The sequence below is a fragment of the Salvelinus alpinus genome, chromosome 1, assembly GCF_045679555.1.
Source record: "Salvelinus alpinus chromosome 1, SLU_Salpinus.1, whole genome shotgun sequence".
In the NCBI taxonomy this organism is placed as follows: domain Eukaryota; kingdom Metazoa; phylum Chordata; class Actinopteri; order Salmoniformes; family Salmonidae; genus Salvelinus; species Salvelinus alpinus.
In genome coordinates, this window is record NC_092086.1 from 115,178,131 (window position 1) to 115,196,440 (window position 18,310).

Here is an 18,310-nt window from a genome sequence, read left to right on the forward strand (position 1 = left end):
GGTACTTCCTGTTTATAGCTCCATATTGATCTGGTACTGGTACTTCTTGTATATAGCTCCACATTGATCTGGTACTTCCTGTATATAGTTCCACATTGATCTGGTACTTCCTGTATATAGCTACACATTGATCTGGTAGTCCCTGTATATAGCTCCACATTGATCTGGTTCTGTCGTTCTGCACCTTGGCAAGGCAGTTAACCCACTGTTCTCCGTGGCACCGATGACGTGGATGTCAATTAAGGCAGCCCCCCCCGCAACCTCTCTGATTCAGAAGGATTGGGATAAAAGCGGAAGACACTTTTCAGTTGAATACATTCAGTTGTACAACTAACTAGATATCCCCCCTTTCCTTTACCATTTTATTATTTATATTTTTTAACCCTGCATTGTTGGGAAAGGCTCGTAAAAGCAATCATTTCAAGCTAAAGTCGATAACCAGTTGTATTCAGCGAATGTGACAAATACAATTTGATTCGATTTTGAAATACATTGCCTGGTTAGACGCATCCCAGCTCCTGTTGCGTCATGCTGAGGGCAGACTCATGATTTGGTGTAAGCAGCGTGAGTCCATGGCCCCCCATCCTGCCTGGTGTCAACAGTACAGACTGGTGGCGGTGGTGTAATGGTGTGGAGAATGTTTTCCTGGCAGAAGTTAAGTCCCTTGATACTAATTGATACAATGTTTCCATGCCCCGAACTATTCTGGAGGCAAAGAGGAGGTTACTAGATGGGTGTACCTAATAAAGTAGTGAGTGCAGACACGTTTATACCGGTCCCCCGTGGGAATCGAACCCACAACCCTGGTGTTGCTAGCACCATGCTCTACCAACTGAACTACACGGGACGCAAAACCCAAAACAAGTTACACGTATTGCGCAACAGACTACAAAACAATTACATTTTGATTATCTCTTAGAACAGCTCGGGAAGTTGCCAAAATACTATTAAGGATTACAGTATCTCCATAACGGTAGTTAAGGTGCCCGCTTGTGCGTAATTATGTTTAATACCCAGACTTCTTCTACACTAAATAAACACTGAGTGGACAAAACATTAAGAACACCTGCTCTCTCCATGACATAGACTGACCAGGTGAATCCAGGTGAAAGCTATGATCCCTTATTGATGTCACTTGTTAAATCCACTTCAAATCAGTATTTTGTAAACTGACACTTTGACATTATGTAAATCTATCTGTAGCATATTATGAAAGGGTTTTAATGTATAAGGGCATGTGAATGTCCTAGTTAAAAATAATAAGTAACTACCGGTAATTAAATTGAACATTTAAAACGAATCATATATATATATATCTATATATATATAGAGAGATTTGTTTTAAATGTTCAATTTAAAAAATATATATACATGTATACACAAATTGTCATGGATAGGATGTCTCTGTATCTAATTGTGCAGAATGATGTCATTTAATTTGGCTTGTTGAGACAGGACGATGAACACGTTCATTGATTCAACATCCCCGCAACGTCAACGGTCTGTTTTCATTTCAATAATGGACCAACATCTCCTGTCTCTCGTTTAAAGGTTAAAGGTTACAAACGGAAATAGAAGAGAGAATAAAAAAGAGACATGTGATCTGTAGACAATACAACTCTACGAATCCCTCCAGTTCTGTCATCATGTCATGGCTCCTACTTCGTGCCACAGACACCTACAGTACTGTACGCTCTGATTAGTAAAAAACCTTTCTGAAACCCAGGAGCAGTCGGTTGTGGGGGCATCCCAAGTGGCACCCTATTCCCTACATAGTGCACTACTTCTGACCGGGGCCCATTAGGGAATAGGGTTCCATTTGGGACACAATCATTACCTAGTAGACCGTGGTGCCCGTGAGACTGTGAAGGAATGCTATCGTATGTTTAACGACTGTCACATTGACTCCAACATGTCTCGTGTTACTGCCAGTTGTGCGTTCACACGCACGCGCGCACGCACGCACGCACGCACGCACGCACGCACGCACGCACGCACGCACGCACGCACACACACACACACACACACACACACACACACACACACACACACACACACACACACACACACACACACACACACACACACACACACACACACATACACACACACACACACAATGGCCAAGTGTGCCATCTGCAGAGGAGAGGGAGCCTGTTAACATGCAAATAAACCAATTAGAATTCACACCACACAGCTGCCAATGCGTCCAGTCCAGTCTGATCCAGTCTGATCTACGTGCTGCTGCCTTGGATCATACATCCCCAAATGGCACCCTATGACCTAGGAAGTGCACTACTTTTGACCAGAGCTCTATGGGAACTCTATTGGCCCTGGTCAAAAGTAGTGCACTAAATAGGTAATTGGTTGCAATTTGGGATAGCCCTTCTCCACCAGCGACCGAGATTAATTTCCTGTCTGCCTGAAGCAGGGGTGGAGCAGCACTGAGCTGTGTTTTTCTGGGATAGTTTAGTCAGGTCTGGGCAAATCTAACAATCTCTTTTTTTTTTTTTTTTCTCTCTTCGGCTCGATTCTCTCCCCGACGGCTTCTCAGCGGTATCGGAGAAGAAGGTCAGAGGAGAGGGGAGGAACATTGGAGACAGGTTGCAAGGAATGAAGCAAAGACAATTAAAGAAAGAGGCGTATCAGAAACTTTATGCATGTAGAACCCCATCCTATAACTTCCCATCCATCTAGATTTTTGGCCCTGGCCTACCAGGCTAGTATACTTACATTTCTACTAGCCCGGGTAACATTCAGACCCATGCGATGTTTGAAAAGACAACATTTTCACTGGTTTGCCAGGCTGTCCCTGATACATTTTCTACTAGCCCAGTCGGAATAGTACTAGACTCTGGCTAGCGGACGGAACTTAATTTCCATCCCTGCATCCCATCCATGTTTCTTCATCTTATCAGATATACAGACAGGCACCGAGGAAACCCCTGAGGCCGCCACAATCCTCTCTCAGATCAAGTTGAGCGTGTTCAATATTCATCTTGTGTAACCCTCATGGATATAGAGGAATCTATTAACATTTACAGCCACCTGTTCCCTCGTTCAGACCATGATCTTAATTGATTACAACAGGCTTGATTGCTGTAAAGGGAGGCTCGTCGGAGCTCTCTCTCTCTCTCTCTCTCTCTCTCTCTCTCTCTCTCTCTCTCTCTCTCTCTCTCTCTCTCTCTCTCTCTCTCTCTCTCTCTCTCTCTCTCTCTCTCTCTCTCTCTCTCTCTCTCTCTCTCTCTCTCTCTCTCTCTCTCTCTCTCTCTCTCTCTCTCTCTCTCTCTCTCTCTCTCTCTCTCTCTCTCTCTCTCTCTCTCTCTCTCTCTCTCTCTCTCTCTCTCTCTCTCTCTCTCTCTCTCTCTCTCTCTCTCTCTCTCTCTCTGTGCTCCAGCTCTGGAAGCCCCTGGAGGTTGGAATGGTGGCATGGTGGTGATTAAGAGAATGGCAAACACACACACATACAACCACACACACACACACACACACACACACACACACACACACACACACACACACACACACACACACACACACACACACACACCACACACACACACACACACATACACACACACACACTGATTGAATGACAAGCAGTCAGTGTCATTTGGCCTAATTGCTCCACCAAGAAAAGCACAGGGGGAAATCTGCCCGGATACAAGGGAGGACAGGAAGACAGTAGCAGGCAAATAAGTCATTAGATTCACCCCCAGTGAATTAATAGTAATTTATACATGCATATTATATTATATTATACTCCATGTATGACACAACATATTAATTATAGGAAGCTAAAATGGGTAACGAGAGAATGTGGCGTAGTCGGCTGAATGTATGGCGTTACATAGAACACTATACATCACAATGCATTTCATTTCATCATCGGTGAGTCGGCTCAACTGGAAACCTTTTTAGGACAATAATTTCCTTCGCTGCACCAAACAACAACAATGACTAGCTGGTAGTCATCTTAGCCCATAGTCAGTCATGGAGAGAATTCACCTCATGTTGACGGTAGTAGGTAGGAGGAGAACGTAGAAGTCTACAAGTCTACATTATGATCTACAGGTCTACATGATGTTCTATAGGTCTACATTATGATCTGTAGGTCTACATTATGATCTATAGGTCTACATTATGATCTATAGTCTACATTATGATCTGTAGGTCTACATTATGTTCTACAGGTCTACATTATGATCTGTAGGTCTACATTATGATCTGTAGGTCTACATTATGTTTTATAGGTCTACATTATGTTCTACAGGTCTACATTATGTTTTATAGGTCTACATTATGTTCTACAGGTCTACATTATGTTTTATAGGTCTACATTATGTTCTACAGGTCTACATTATGTTCTACAGGTCTACATTATGTTCTATAGGTCTACATTATGTGCTACAGGTCTACATTATGTTCTATAGGTCTACATTATGTTCTACAAGTCTACATTATGTTCTATAGGTCTACATTATGTTCTATAGGTCTACATTATGTTCTATAGGTCTACATTATGTATTGTAGGTCTACATTATGTTCTATAGGTATACATTATGTTCTACAGGTCTACATTATGTTCTATAGGTCTACATTATGTTCTGTAGGTCTACAGGTCTACATTATGTATTGTAGGTCTACATTATGTTCTATAGTCTACATTATGTTCTATAGTCTACATTATGTTCTACAGGTCTACATTATGTTTTATAGTCTACATTATGTTCTACAGGTCTACATTATGTTCTATAGGTATACATTATGTTCTACAGGTCTACATTATGTTCTATAGGTCTACATTATGATCTACAGGTCTACATTATGTTGTCAATGTCTATAGGGAAAAATAATCAACAAAGCACACCTTGTATGTGTATTTTATATCTCTATGGCTGTCTATAAATCAGGCAGGCACTAGACAGGAATGTCTGATTTTGCCATTCATATCACAAACCAAAAAGGGAAAATCGGTGTCAAAACCTGGCAGGATTCAATCAAACTGGCCAAAGCGATGTTTATGAAGGAAATGTGATTACTCAATCGACTTAATCTTCAGATGGACACAAGTGTCAGACTAGAATAATCTACCTGCGAAGGGAGATGATTGGTTAGTAGATTAAGCCAATGCCAATGCGCCTTGAGTTTCTCCCGGCTATTGGCTAATAAAGGCCAAGTTTGACACGTTGGTCCAACAGACTCTTCACGCATTTGGGCAGTGTCTGGGAATGAAATTATTCCACAACTGGAAAAGAGAAAGGCCTTTGCTTAAATGCTGTGACGTAAATACTGCAATGCAGAGTGAGATTTGAGTCTGTGTGGTTTCTATTTATCTGTACTAGTGCAGGTTGCTATTGCAGAGGAAATCCTCCCTAATACCTATTTATATTCAAATCCAGTTGACCTTGCAAAGTGCTAGGCTACAAAGAGTCATGGCCTCTTTTAAAACTTCACACAGACAGAGTGTTACCTTGTACTTATTTATATTGTGGAGAAAGGTTGAAAACATTGAATTAAAAAAAATTATATCAGAGTTCCTGAACTTTAATAAACCTTTAATAAAAACATTTAGTAAAATGATTATTTCTAAAATAGTGCCTATTAACCGTCCTGTAAAAAAAACCACATTGAAAATTCAATGGGACTATGGTGGTCTCAACTCAGTTCAGCTGTTTTCTATCAATTTAGTCACATTTTCAGTACAATGGGTGATGTTCAGTACAATGGGTGATGTTCAGTAGAATGGGTGATATTCATTACAATGGGTGATGTTCAGTAGAATGGGTGATGTTCATTACAATGGGTGATTTTCAGTACAATGAGTGATTTTCGGTACAATGGGTGATTTTCAGTACAATGGGTGATTTTCAGTACAATGGGTGATCTTCAGTACAATGGGCTTACTGACAGTGCTTACTGACAGGCCCTGTGCTTACTGACAGGCCCTGTGCTTACTGACAGGCCCTGTGCTTACTGACAGGCCCTGTGCTTACTGACAGGCCCTTCCCAACGATGCAGAGAGAGAGACAATAGAGAAGAGAAACACTAAATAATACACATATTAATATATACACATGGTGTAATGATAACTAGGCTATATACAAGGGGTACCAGTACTGAGTAATGATAACTAGGCTATATACAAGGGGTACCAGTACTAATGATAACCTGTCTATATATAAGGGGTACCAGTACTAATGATAACTAGGCTATATACAAGGGGTACCAGTACTAATGATAACTAGGATATATACAAGGGGTACCAGTACTGAGTAATGATAACTAGGCTATATACAAGGGGTACCAGTACTAATGATAACTAGGCTATATACAGTAAAAGGGGTACGAGTAGCGAGTCGATGTGCAGGGGTACGAGGTAGTTGAGGTAGATATATACATATAACTAGGAATAAAGTGACAGGATAATTAACAGTAGCAGCAAACATATGTGATGTGAGTCAAAAAAGTTACAGCAATAAGGGTCAGTGCAGATAGTGGAGGTAGCTGTTTGGTTAACTATTTAACAAACTATTTAGTAGTCTTATGGCTTGGGAGTAGAAGCTGTTCATGGTCCTGTTGGTTCCAGACGTGTGGTAGCAGAGAAAAACAGTCTATGACTTGGGTGGCTGGAGACTTTGACAATTTTTAGGGAGCTTGGCACCAGTGATGTACTGGGCCGTACAAACTACCCTCTGTAGCGCCTTGCGGTCGGATGCCAAGCAGTTGCCACACCAAGCGGTGATGCAGCAAGTCAAGATGCTCTCGATGGTGCTGCTGTAGAAATTTCTGACAATCTGAGGGCCCAAGCCAAATGTTTTCAGCCTCTTAAGGGGGAAGAGGCATTGTCGTGCCCTCATCACGACTGTGTCGGTGTGCACGGACCATGATAGATCATTACTGATGTGGACACCAAGGAACTTGAAGCTCTCGACCCGCTCCAATACAGCCTCATCGATGTGAATGGGGGCGTGCTCAGGCCTCTGTTCGAAGGAGAGGTTGTTGTTCTGGCACCACACTGCCAGATCTCTGACCTCCCTATAGGCTGTGTCATCCTTGTCGGTGATCAGGCCTACCACTGCCGTGTCGTGTGCAGCCACTCAGTCGTGGGTGAACAGGGAGTACAGGAGGGGACAAAGCACGTACCCCTGAGGGGCCCCCATGTTGAGGGTCAGCGGGGCAGATATGTTGTTACCTACCCTCACCAACTGGGGGCGTCCTATCAGTAAGTAAAGGATCCAGTTGCTGAGGGAGACGTTCAGTCCCAGGGTCCTTACCTTAGTGTTACATTTCGTTGTGTCGCAAATCACACTCTTTACGGCAATATTTTTTGTCAATTGGACGACACTTTGCGTTCTTCCACACGTGTAGTGTGGAAAGAAATTTGTAACACAAACAAACACGGAGGAGAGTGAACGTGACACAGAGCACGAAGACACCTAAAAGAGAGGCTACTTCGGTCGCATGGACGTGGTTTGGGTATGAAAAGTCTTGACAAGGACCAGAAAACCGCCCTCTGCAAAATATGCCGCAGGCCGGTCCCGACAGCAGGCCGGTCCCGACAGCAGGCCGGTCCCGACAGCAGGCCGGTCCCGACATCAGGCCGGTCCCGACAGCAGGCCGGTCCCGACAGCAGGCCGGTCCCGACAGCAGGCCGGTCCCGACATCAGGCCGGTCCCGACAGCAGGCCGGTCCCGACAGCAGGCTCAAACACCAGTAACCTTTTTTTACCACCTACGCAAGAATCATGTGAAACAGTACGAAGAGAGTCTACAGAAGAGACCCAAAAAGTACAGTCGAGTGCTGAAAACAAACCCGCGACTCAGGACTATTTATTTTGTTTACAACTATAGTTGAAGTGTTTTCTATTTACCTTTTTAGATTTATACATTTATATTTTATATTTTGTTAAAATGCTTCGTTGAAAATGTGCACAAAGGTTCTAAATAAAAGGAGAAATAATCAAATATGAATATGTTGAGTATAATTCAAAATGTAATAAGAAATAGGACTTTACTTGTGGTTATTTTACATAAACTATTTATGTAATGTAGAAAGTGTGCTCTATCATGATGTGTATCGTTATTGGGATATGAAATGACCTATATCGGGATATGAGATTTTGGTCATATCGCACAGGTGTTCCTCTTGTCCCAAGTGGGAGAGGGCAGTGTGGAGTGCAATAGAGATTTCATCTGTTGAGGCGGTATGGACATTGGAGTGCGTCCAGGGTGTCTGGGATGATAGTGTTGATGTGTGTCATGACCAGACTTTCAAAGTATTTCATGGCTACAGATGTGAGTGCTTACGGGGTGATAGTCATTTAGACAGGTTAGCATGGAGTTCTTGAGCACAGGGACTATGGTGGTCTGCTTGAAACATTTAATTATTACAGGCTTGGTCAGGAGGGGTTGAAAATGTCAGTGAAGACATTAGCCAGCTGGTCAGCACATGCTCTGAGTATGTTTCCTGGTAAACTGTCTGGCCCAGCGGCCTTGTGAATGTTAGTCTGTTTAAAGGTCTTACTCACATCGGCAATGGCGAGTGTGATCACATAGTCGTCCCTAACAACTGATGCTCTCATGCATGTTTCAGTGTTGCTCACCTGGAAGCGAGCATATAAGGAATTTAGCTCATCTGGTTGGCTCGCATCACTGAGCAGCTCGCGGCTGGGTTTCCCTTTGTATTCCATGATAGTTTATAAGCACTGCCACACCCGATGAGCGCCAGAGCCAGTGTAGTAGTATTCGAACTTTGTTCTGTATTGGCGTTTGATGGTTCGTCAGAGGGCGTAGCGGGATTTATTCTAAGCATCCGGAATCGTGTCCCACTCCTTCAAAGCAGCAGCTCTAGCTTTTAGCTCAGTGCGGATGCTGCCTGTAATCCATGGCTTCTGGTTAGGATATGTACGTACGGCCACTGTGGGGACAAAGTAGTCTATGCACTTATTAATGAAACAGTCCTGTAGCTTAGCATCCGCTTCATCGGATTACTTCTGTATTGAGGTTCTTCCTGTTTGAGTTTTTGCTTGTAAACAGGAATCAGGAGAATATAGTTATGGTCAGATTTGCCAAATGGAGGGCGAGGGAGAACTTTGTCTCTGTGTGCGGAGTAAAGGTGATCCAGAGTTCTTTTCGCCTCTAGTTACAAATTAGGTAAGACGAATTTCAATTTTCCTAAATTAAAATCACCGGCCACTAGGAGCGCCATCTCTGGATGAGAATTTCTTGTTTTCTTACGGCAAATCTAAAATCTAAAATCTAAAATCTAAAATCTAAAATCTCGTTGAGTGCGATCTTTGTGCCAGCATCGGTTTGTGGTAAAAAAATTGACAGCTACGAAAAAATATGGATGAAAATGTCTTGGTAAATAGTGTGGTCTACAGCTTATCATGAGGTATTCTAACTCAGGCGAGCAGAACCTCGAGACTTCCTTAACATTAGAAATTGCGTACCAGCTGTTGTCAACAAAAGAAACACACACCTGTACATAGCCCATCTGTAAATAGCCCATCCAACTACCTCATCCCCATACTGTATTTATTTATTTATTTAAAAAATAACGTTTCTTAGAAAACATAGGATATTACAGTTCTTCCGGTCACACTGATAGTCTCGAACGAAGCTCGTTCAGTTTGTTCTCCATTTAATATTATTTCGCCGCCATAGTTTCATCACATATCGGCATCTATATCACAGTCACGTTCTCTTCTGAGTGTCGGGGATTAGGGCCTGGTCTGGGGTGATCAGTATGTCCTGTGCCATTGACTCAACATTTCTCCATTGGGACAAATAGGGTCAGCAAAAGTAAAGGATTCATCCAAATCACAGTTAGTAACCGCTGTTCTGATGTCCAGAAGCTATTTAGTTAGCTGTTGTTGACTGATATACTGTAGGTAGCAGTAGTAGGTAGCGTAGCTGCTGAGCAATCACAGCTAGCAGCTAGCTAGCTAGTTAACAACAAAAAACATCAAGAAGTGACAAAGCAATCAGACAAAAACAAATCACATTTGTGAAATAATCAGTCTTTATGTATTGCTGTTATAGTAAAGTGCCCTAGTTGTTCCATAATGTTTTTCAAAAATCCTTATTCCAGCCATTTATCTTGGTTAAGGCTGCTGCATGGGTAAAACAAACCAAGCCTACCAGCCAGTACGTGCAGCCTTGCCCCATGTGGAATTGGTTGCTTATTTTGAATATCCAAGTGCATGAGTGTCTGAGCTGGTAAATCAGATACGCCCACACCATTCTATTGTTCCCTAACAGGCCTAGCAGAGGTGCAGAGAGAGGCTGCTTTTAACATTCTTAATTATATTTTTTTGGGGGGAAGGAAATCTATTTAATTCATGTTTTAATTAGGTATAGGTCATATTTCATAGAAACTTAGAACACTGGACAGCTACTTTAAATGTAGTTTTATAATTGACCAAAACAAGCAAACAAGAAGAAAATGGCAGTTGAAAAAAGGTCAAGTTTTTGCTGTGAGCCAATGGGGTAACCAAGGAAACCACTGGTTGTTTTCCCCCCAAGGGGTGGCGACGTTCTATCGGAAACCTACTGGGAGTATTGAGACAGAGGCTCAGGGTTCACCTTGTCTAAGGATTTATTCATAGCGTTGGTTTGGACTCTGCTACACACACACACACACGCACACACGCACACGCACGCACGCACGCACGCACGCACGCACGCACGCACGCACGCACGCACGCACGCACACACACACACACACACACACACACACACACACACACACACACACACACACACACACACACACACACACACACACACACACACACACACACACACACACACGTCCTCCCCTCCCCTACTAGGACACACCTGCCTACACATATATGTGTCTGGCTTTCAGTTCTTGCAGTCTGAATTTGTAACAGTGTGAGTTACAGATATTTCACATGCCAACTGGTGTTTTCACGTCACTTTGGAGAAAATGTTGTTCATTTGCTACCGGCCAAAAAACATCACTATGGGAAAATAATGCTGATAATGACTGAAGTCTAGTGATAAACATGAAATATGATGACTGACGTTTAATGATAAACATGATATATGATGACTGACGTTTAATGATAAACATGAAATATGACGACTGAAGTCTAATGATAAACATGAAATATGTTTTATATCTACAGCTTAAAACCTCTTATGGCTCAAATATCAGCAGTGAGTATCAGCAGTGAGTAACCTGGAAAGAGGTGGCCATTTCAAACGGCCTCGTACTCAATTCTTGCTCGTACAATATGCATATTATTATTACAATTGGATAGAAAACACTGTCTAGTTTCTAAAACAGGTTTAATTATTTCTCTAAGTGAAACATAACTCTTTTTACAGCCCATTTTCTATCCGGAAGTGAAATTTCCAAGAAGCTATGTCTCTCTTCAAGATACTCTCTATAAAAGGCCTTGGCACTTAGGACTGTACAAACACGTCACACGCCTTCCCCTGGGTGTCATGCGGAAGTGAGAGAAGAAATGACTTGATTATCTCTGTCAGGGACTGAAAACAACATCTTGGAGTGATAAGTGCGCACTTTATTTTTTTTTCTGGGCGCGAAGTAGAAACTGGACAGCGCTCCTGGAAAACCCTCGTTATAGGTGAATATGACCTCCGGCTTCGATTTTATTTGATACATGTCACAATATCATCCTAAAGTATGTTTTTTCAATATACTTTAATTATATTATTGAAATTTATTCTGGACTTTAGACGTGATGCGACGCAAGAATTTTGTCAAGACGGAGAGGTTAGCACGGCATGGCCAGTGTGCCATGCTAATTCAAGAGGGACATCGTTCGTTCTGGGTCCAAATGAAGACGGTTCTGAACAAAGGACCCTTTGGAGAACATTCTGATGGAAAATCAACAAAGATAAGGACCCAATTTGGGAAGCTTTTTCATATATCTGTCGAACTGTGCTATCGCTAGCGTTTGACTAGAATCAATGCTGCTGTGTGTTAGCTATTGTAGTAAGCTAATATAACGATATATTGTGTTTTCGCTGTAAAACACTTCAGAAATCGGAAATATTGTCTGTATTCACAAGATCTTTCTCTTTCATTAGCTATCCACCATATATTTTTCTGAAATGTTTTCTGATGTGTAATTGTCACGTTCCTGACCTGTTTTCTCTTGTTTTGTATGTGTTTATTGGTCAGGGCGTGAGCGGGGTGGGCATTTCTATGTGTTGTGTTTCTATGTTGGGTTAAAGGGTTGCCTGGTATGGCTCTCAATTAGAGGCAGGTGTTTGGCATTTCCTCTGATTGAGAGTCATATTAAGGTAGGTTGTTCTCAATGTTTGTTTGTGGGTGATTGTCTCCTGTGTCTTTCGTGTCTGTGCATGTGCACCACACGGGACTGTCTTGGCTGTTCGTTCGTTTGATGTAGTCTGTTCCTGTTCGTGAGTTCTGCGTGTAGTTATGTAAGTTCCATGTTCAGGTCTGTCTACGTCGTGTTTGTTATTTTGTAATTTCCAAGTGTTTTCGTATTTCGTCTTCGTGTTTCAATAAATATCATTTATGTCTAATTACCTCGCTGCGTATTGGTCCACCGATCCTTCTCTCCTCTCCTCGTCCGAGGAAGAGGAGGAAGACGACAGCCGTAACAGTAATTAGTAGTTGACGTTGGTGTCTGTATTTTCTCTGGCTACTGCCGTGCGATTTCTGACTGTAGCTATGATGGTGGCTAAGATGGTAGCAGTAATGTAAAACTGATTTATAGCTAAAATATGCAAATTCTACGAACAAAACATAGATTTATTGTGTAACATGTTATAGGACTGTCATCTGAGGGAGTTTTTTCTAGGTTATTTAGGTTGGTTCTAGGTTATTTAGGTTGGTTCTAGGTTAGTTTGGTTAGCTTTGTGCATGCTACTTGCATGCTACCGTTGCTGTGAAAAATGTCTGTCTGTCTTTTGTATTTGGTGGTGAGCTAACATAAATATATGTGGTGTTTTCGCTGTAAAACATTTAAAAAATCTAAAATATTGGCTTTATTCACAAGATCTTTGTCTTTCATTAGCTATCCACCATATATTTCTCTGAAATGTTTTCTGATGTGTAATTATTAGTTGACGTTGGTGTCTGTATTTTCTCTGGCTACTCCCGTGCGATTTCTGACTGTAGCTATGATGGTAGCAGTAATGTAAAACTGATTTATAGCTAAAATATGCAATTTTTTTGAACAAAACATAGATTTATTGTGTAACATGTTATAGGACTGTCATCTGAGGTAGGTTATTTAGGTTGGTTTTAGGTTAGTTAGGTTGGCTTGTGCATGCTACTTCATCCTATTTGTGCTGTGAAAAATGTCTGTCCTCTTTTTTATTTGGTGGTGAGCTAACATAAATATATGTGGTGTTTTCTCTGTAAAACATTTAAAAAATCGGACATGTTGGCTGGATTGACAAGATGTTTATCTTTCAAATGCTGTATTGGACTTGTTAATGTGTGAAAGTTAAATATTTAAGAAAAATAGATTTTGAATTTCGCGCCCTGCACTTGAGCTGGATGTTGTCAGAGGTGTACCGATATCGGGCTTGCAGCCCTAACAGGTTTTAACGGAGTGTAAATATGTTTAATTTAAGACCCCACAAACAATAAAGACAATGTCCTGGATTGTCAGATATCTGTTGTCAGACAGGTCTCATAACCAGCGTTTGGCCATAATGGGGATACATCAGCAGCAGGTGGATGGGGGAGGATGAGGATGTGTGTTTAAAATGAAAGGAGCACAGTCTGTCTCCATCCACTGCCAGTTTAGACAGAGTCTGTCTCCATCCACTGCCAGTATAGACAGAGTCTGTCTCCATCCACTGCCAGTTTAGACAGAGTCTGTCTCCCTCCACTGCCAGTATAGACAGAGTCTGTCTCCATCCACTGCCAGTATAGACAGAGTCTGTCTCCATCCACTGCCAGTTTAGACAGAGTCTGTCTCCATCCACTGCCAGTATAGACAGAGTCTGTCTCCCTCCACTGCCAGTTTAGACAGAGTCTGTCTCCCTCCACTGCCAGTATAGACAGAGTCTGTCTCCATCCACTGCCAGTATAGACAGAGTCTGTCTCCATCCACTGCCAGTTTAGACAGAGTCTGTCTCCCTCCACTGCCAGTTTAGACAGAGTCTGTCTCCATCCACTGCCAGTATAGACAGAGTCTGTCTCCATCCACTGCCAGTTTAGACAGAGTCTGTCTCCCTCCACTGCCAGTATAGACAGAGTCTGTCTCCATCCACTGCCAGTATAGACAGAGTCTGTCTCCATCCACTGCCAGTTTAGACAGAGTCTGTCTCCATCCACTGCCAGTATAGACAAAGTCTGTCTCCCTCCACTGCCAGTATAGACAGAGTCTGTCTCCATCCACTGCCAGTATAGACAGAGTCTGTCTCCATCCACTGCCAGTATAGACAGAGTCTGTCTCCATCCACTGCCAGTTTAGACAGAGTCTGTCTCCCTCCACTGCCAGTTTAGACAGAGTCTGTCTCCATCCACTGCCAGTTTAGACAGAGTCTGTCTCCATCCACTGCCAGTTTAGACAGAGTCTGTCTCCCTCCACTGCCAGTATAGACAGAGTCTGTCTCCCTCCACTGCCAGTTTAGACAGAGTCTGTCTCCCTCCACTGCCAGTATAGACAGAGTCTGTCTCCCTCCACTGCCAGTTTAGACAGAGTCTGTCTCCCTCCACTGCCAGTTTAGACAGAGTCTGTCTCCATCCACTGCCAGTATAGACAGAGTCTGTCTCCCTCCACTGCCAGTTTAGACAGAGTCTGTCTCCCTCCACTGCCAGTTTAGACAGAGTCTGTCTCCCTCCACTGCCAGTTTAGACAGAGTCTGTCTCCCTCCACTGCCAGTTTAGACAGAGTCTGTCTCCATCCACTGCCAGTTTAGACAGAGTCTGTCTCCATCCACTGCCAGTTTAGACAGAGTCTGTCTCCATCCACTGCCAGTTTAGACAGAGTCTGTCTCCATCCACTGCCAGTTTAGACAGAGTCTGTCTCCATCCACTGCCAGTTTAGACAGAGTCTGTCTCCATCCACTGCCAGTTTAGACAGAGTCTGTCTCCATCCACTGCCAGTTTAGACAGAGTCTGTCTCCCTCCACTGCCAGTATAGACAGAGTCTGTCTCCGTCCACTGCCAGTTTAGACAGAGTCTGTCTCCGTCCACTGCCAGTTTAGACAGAGTCTGTCTCCGTCCACTGCCAGTTTAGACAGAGTCTGTCTCCCTCCACTGCCAGTTTAGACAGAGTCTGTCTCCCTCCACTGCCAGTTTAGACAGAGTCTGTCTCCCTCCACTACCAGTTTAGACAGTCTGTCTCCCTCCACTGCCAGTTTAGACAGAGTCTGTCTCCCTCCACTGCCAGTATAGACAGAGTCTGTCTCCCTCCACTGCCAGTTTAGACAGAGTCTGTCTCCCTCCACTGCCAGTCTAGACAGAGTCTGTCTCCATCCACTGCCAGTTTAGACAGAGTCTGTCTCCATCCACTGCCAGTTTAGACAGAGTCTGTCTCCATCCACTGCCAGTTTAGACAGAGTCTGTCTCCCTCCACTGCCAGTATAGACAGAGTCTGTCTCCGTCCACTGCCAGTTTAGACAGAGTCTTCCTCTGTCCACTGCCAGTTTAGACAGAGTCTGTCTCCGTCCACTGCCAGTTTAGACAGAGTCTGTCTCCGTCCACTGCCAGTTTAGACAGAGTCTGTCTCCCTCCACTGCCAGTTTAGACAGAGTCTGTCTCCCTCCACTACCAGTTTAGACAGAGTCTGTCTCCCTCCACTGCCAGTTTAGACAGTCTGTCTCCATCCACTGCCAGTTTAGACAGTCTGTCTCCCTCCACTGCCAGTTTAGACAGAGTCTGTTTCCATCCACTGCCAGTTTAGACAGAGTCTGTCTCCATCCACTGCCAGTTTAGACAAAGTCTGTCTCCATCCACTGCCAGTTTAGACAGAGTCTGTCTCCATCCACTGCCAGTATAGACAGAGTCTGTCTCCCTCCACTGCCAGTTTAGACAGAGTCTGTCTCCCTCCACTGCCAGTATAGACAGAGTCTGTCTCCATCCACTGCCAGTATAGACAGAGTCTGTCTCCATCCACTGCCAGTTTAGACAGAGTCTGTCTCCCTCCACTGCCAGTTTAGACAGAGTCTGTCTCCATCCACTGCCAGTATAGACAGAGTCTGTCTCCATCCACTGCCAGTTTAGACAGAGTCTGTCTCCCTCCACTGCCAGTATAGACAGAGTCTGTCTCCATCCACTGCCAGTATAGACAGAGTCTGTCTCCATCCACTGCCAGTTTAGACAGAGTCTGTCTCCATCCACTGCCAGTATAGACAGAGTCTGTCTCCCTCCACTGCCAGTATAGACAAAGTCTGTCTCCATCCACTGCCAGTATAGACAGAGTCTGTCTCCATCCACTGCCAGTATAGACAGAGTCTGTCTCCATCCACTGCCAGTTTAGACAGAGTCTGTCTCCCTCCACTGCCAGTTTAGACAGAGTCTGTCTCCATCCACTGCCAGTTTAGACAGAGTCTGTCTCCCTCCACTGCCAGTATAGACAGAGTCTGTCTCCCTCCACTGCCAGTTTAGACAGAGTCTGTCTCCCTCCACTGCCAGTTTAGACAGAGTCTGTCTCCATCCACTGCCAGTATAGACAGAGTCTGTCTCCCTCCACTGCCAGTATAGACAGAGTCTGTCTCCCTCCACTGCCAGTTTAGACAGAGTCTGTCTCCCTCCACTGCCAGTTTAGACAGAGTCTGTCTCCCTCCACTGCCAGTTTAGACAGAGTCTGTCTCCCTCCACTGCCAGTTTAGACAGAGTCTGTCTCCATCCACTGCCAGTTTAGACAGAGTCTGTCTCCATCCACTGCCAGTTTAGACAGAGTCTGTCTCCATCCACTGCCAGTTTAGACAGAGTCTGTCTCCATCCACTGCCAGTTTAGACAGAGTCTGTCTCCATCCACTGCCAGTTTAGACAGAGTCTGTCTCCATCCACTGCCAGTTTAGACAGAGTCTGTCTCCATCCACTGCCAGTTTAGACAGAGTCTGTCTCCCTCCACTGCCAGTATAGACAGAGTCTGTCTCCGTCCACTGCCAGTTTAGACAGAGTCTGTCTCCGTCCACTGCCAGTTTAGACAGAGTCTGTCTCCGTCCACTGCCAGTTTAGACAGAGTCTGTCTCCCTCCACTGCCAGTTTAGACAGAGTCTGTCTCCCTCCACTGCCAGTTTAGACAGAGTCTGTCTCCCTCCACTACCAGTTTAGACAGTCTGTCTCCCTCCACTGCCAGTTTAGACAGAGTCTGTCTCCCTCCACTGCCAGTATAGACAGAGTCTGTCTCCCTCCACTGCCAGTTTAGACAGAGTCTGTCTCCCTCCACTGCCAGTATAGACAGAGTCTGTCTCCATCCACTGCCAGTTTAGACAGAGTCTGTCTCCATCCACTGCCAGTTTAGACAGAGTCTGTCTCCATCCACTGCCAGTTTAGACAGAGTCTGTCTCCCTCCACTGCCAGTATAGACAGAGTCTGTCTCCGTCCACTGCCAGTTTAGACAGAGTCTTCCTCTGTCCACTGCCAGTTTAGACAGAGTCTGTCTCCGTCCACTGCCAGTTTAGACAGAGTCTGTCTCCCTCCACTGCCAGTTTAGACAGAGTCTGTCTCCCTCCACTACCAGTTTAGACAGAGTCTGTCTCCCTCCACTGCCAGTTTAGACAGAGTCTGTCTCCCTCCACTGCCAGTTTAGACAGTCTGTCTCCCTCCACTGCCAGTTTAGACAGAGTCTGTTTCCATCCACTGCCAGTTTAGACAGAGTCTGTCTCCATCCACTGCCAGTTTAGACAAAGTCTGTCTCCATCCACTGCCAGTTTAGACAGAGTCTGTCTCCATCCACTGCCAGTTTAGACACAGCATCATGGAAATCACACTCACCAAACTATCGACCTAGCATGCTGCGTTGCAATGTCAGAGAGAGACACTTGCACGCACACGCACACGCACACGCACACGCGCACACACACACACACACACACACACACACACACACACACACACACACACACACACACACACACACACACACACACACACACACACACACACACACACACACACACACACACACACACACACACACACACACACACACACACACACACACAGGTGAGTAAACAAGCGTCAATCCAATCTGAAGATTGTTTACTTTCGTCCTGCTGCAGAGTAATCACATTCTGTGTTTGTTTATGTATCCCATGGGAATCGCTACGCTACACAGCATTTCTGCTGCAGGAGAGGCTTGGTGTGTGTGTTT

General features: G+C 44.2%; 1 protein-coding gene and 1 non-coding gene across 2 annotated transcripts in view; both read right to left on the reverse strand.

Moving 5' to 3' along the window:
- LOC139539417 (netrin receptor DCC-like) overlaps window positions 1–18,310 on the reverse strand; it is a 622,169-nt gene that overhangs the window by 161,060 nt on the left and 442,799 nt on the right. The window lies entirely within an intron of this gene.
- trnaa-agc (transfer RNA alanine (anticodon AGC)) lies at window positions 775–848 on the reverse strand. Its single transcript has one exon. It is a non-coding gene; the product is annotated as a tRNA-Ala (tRNA).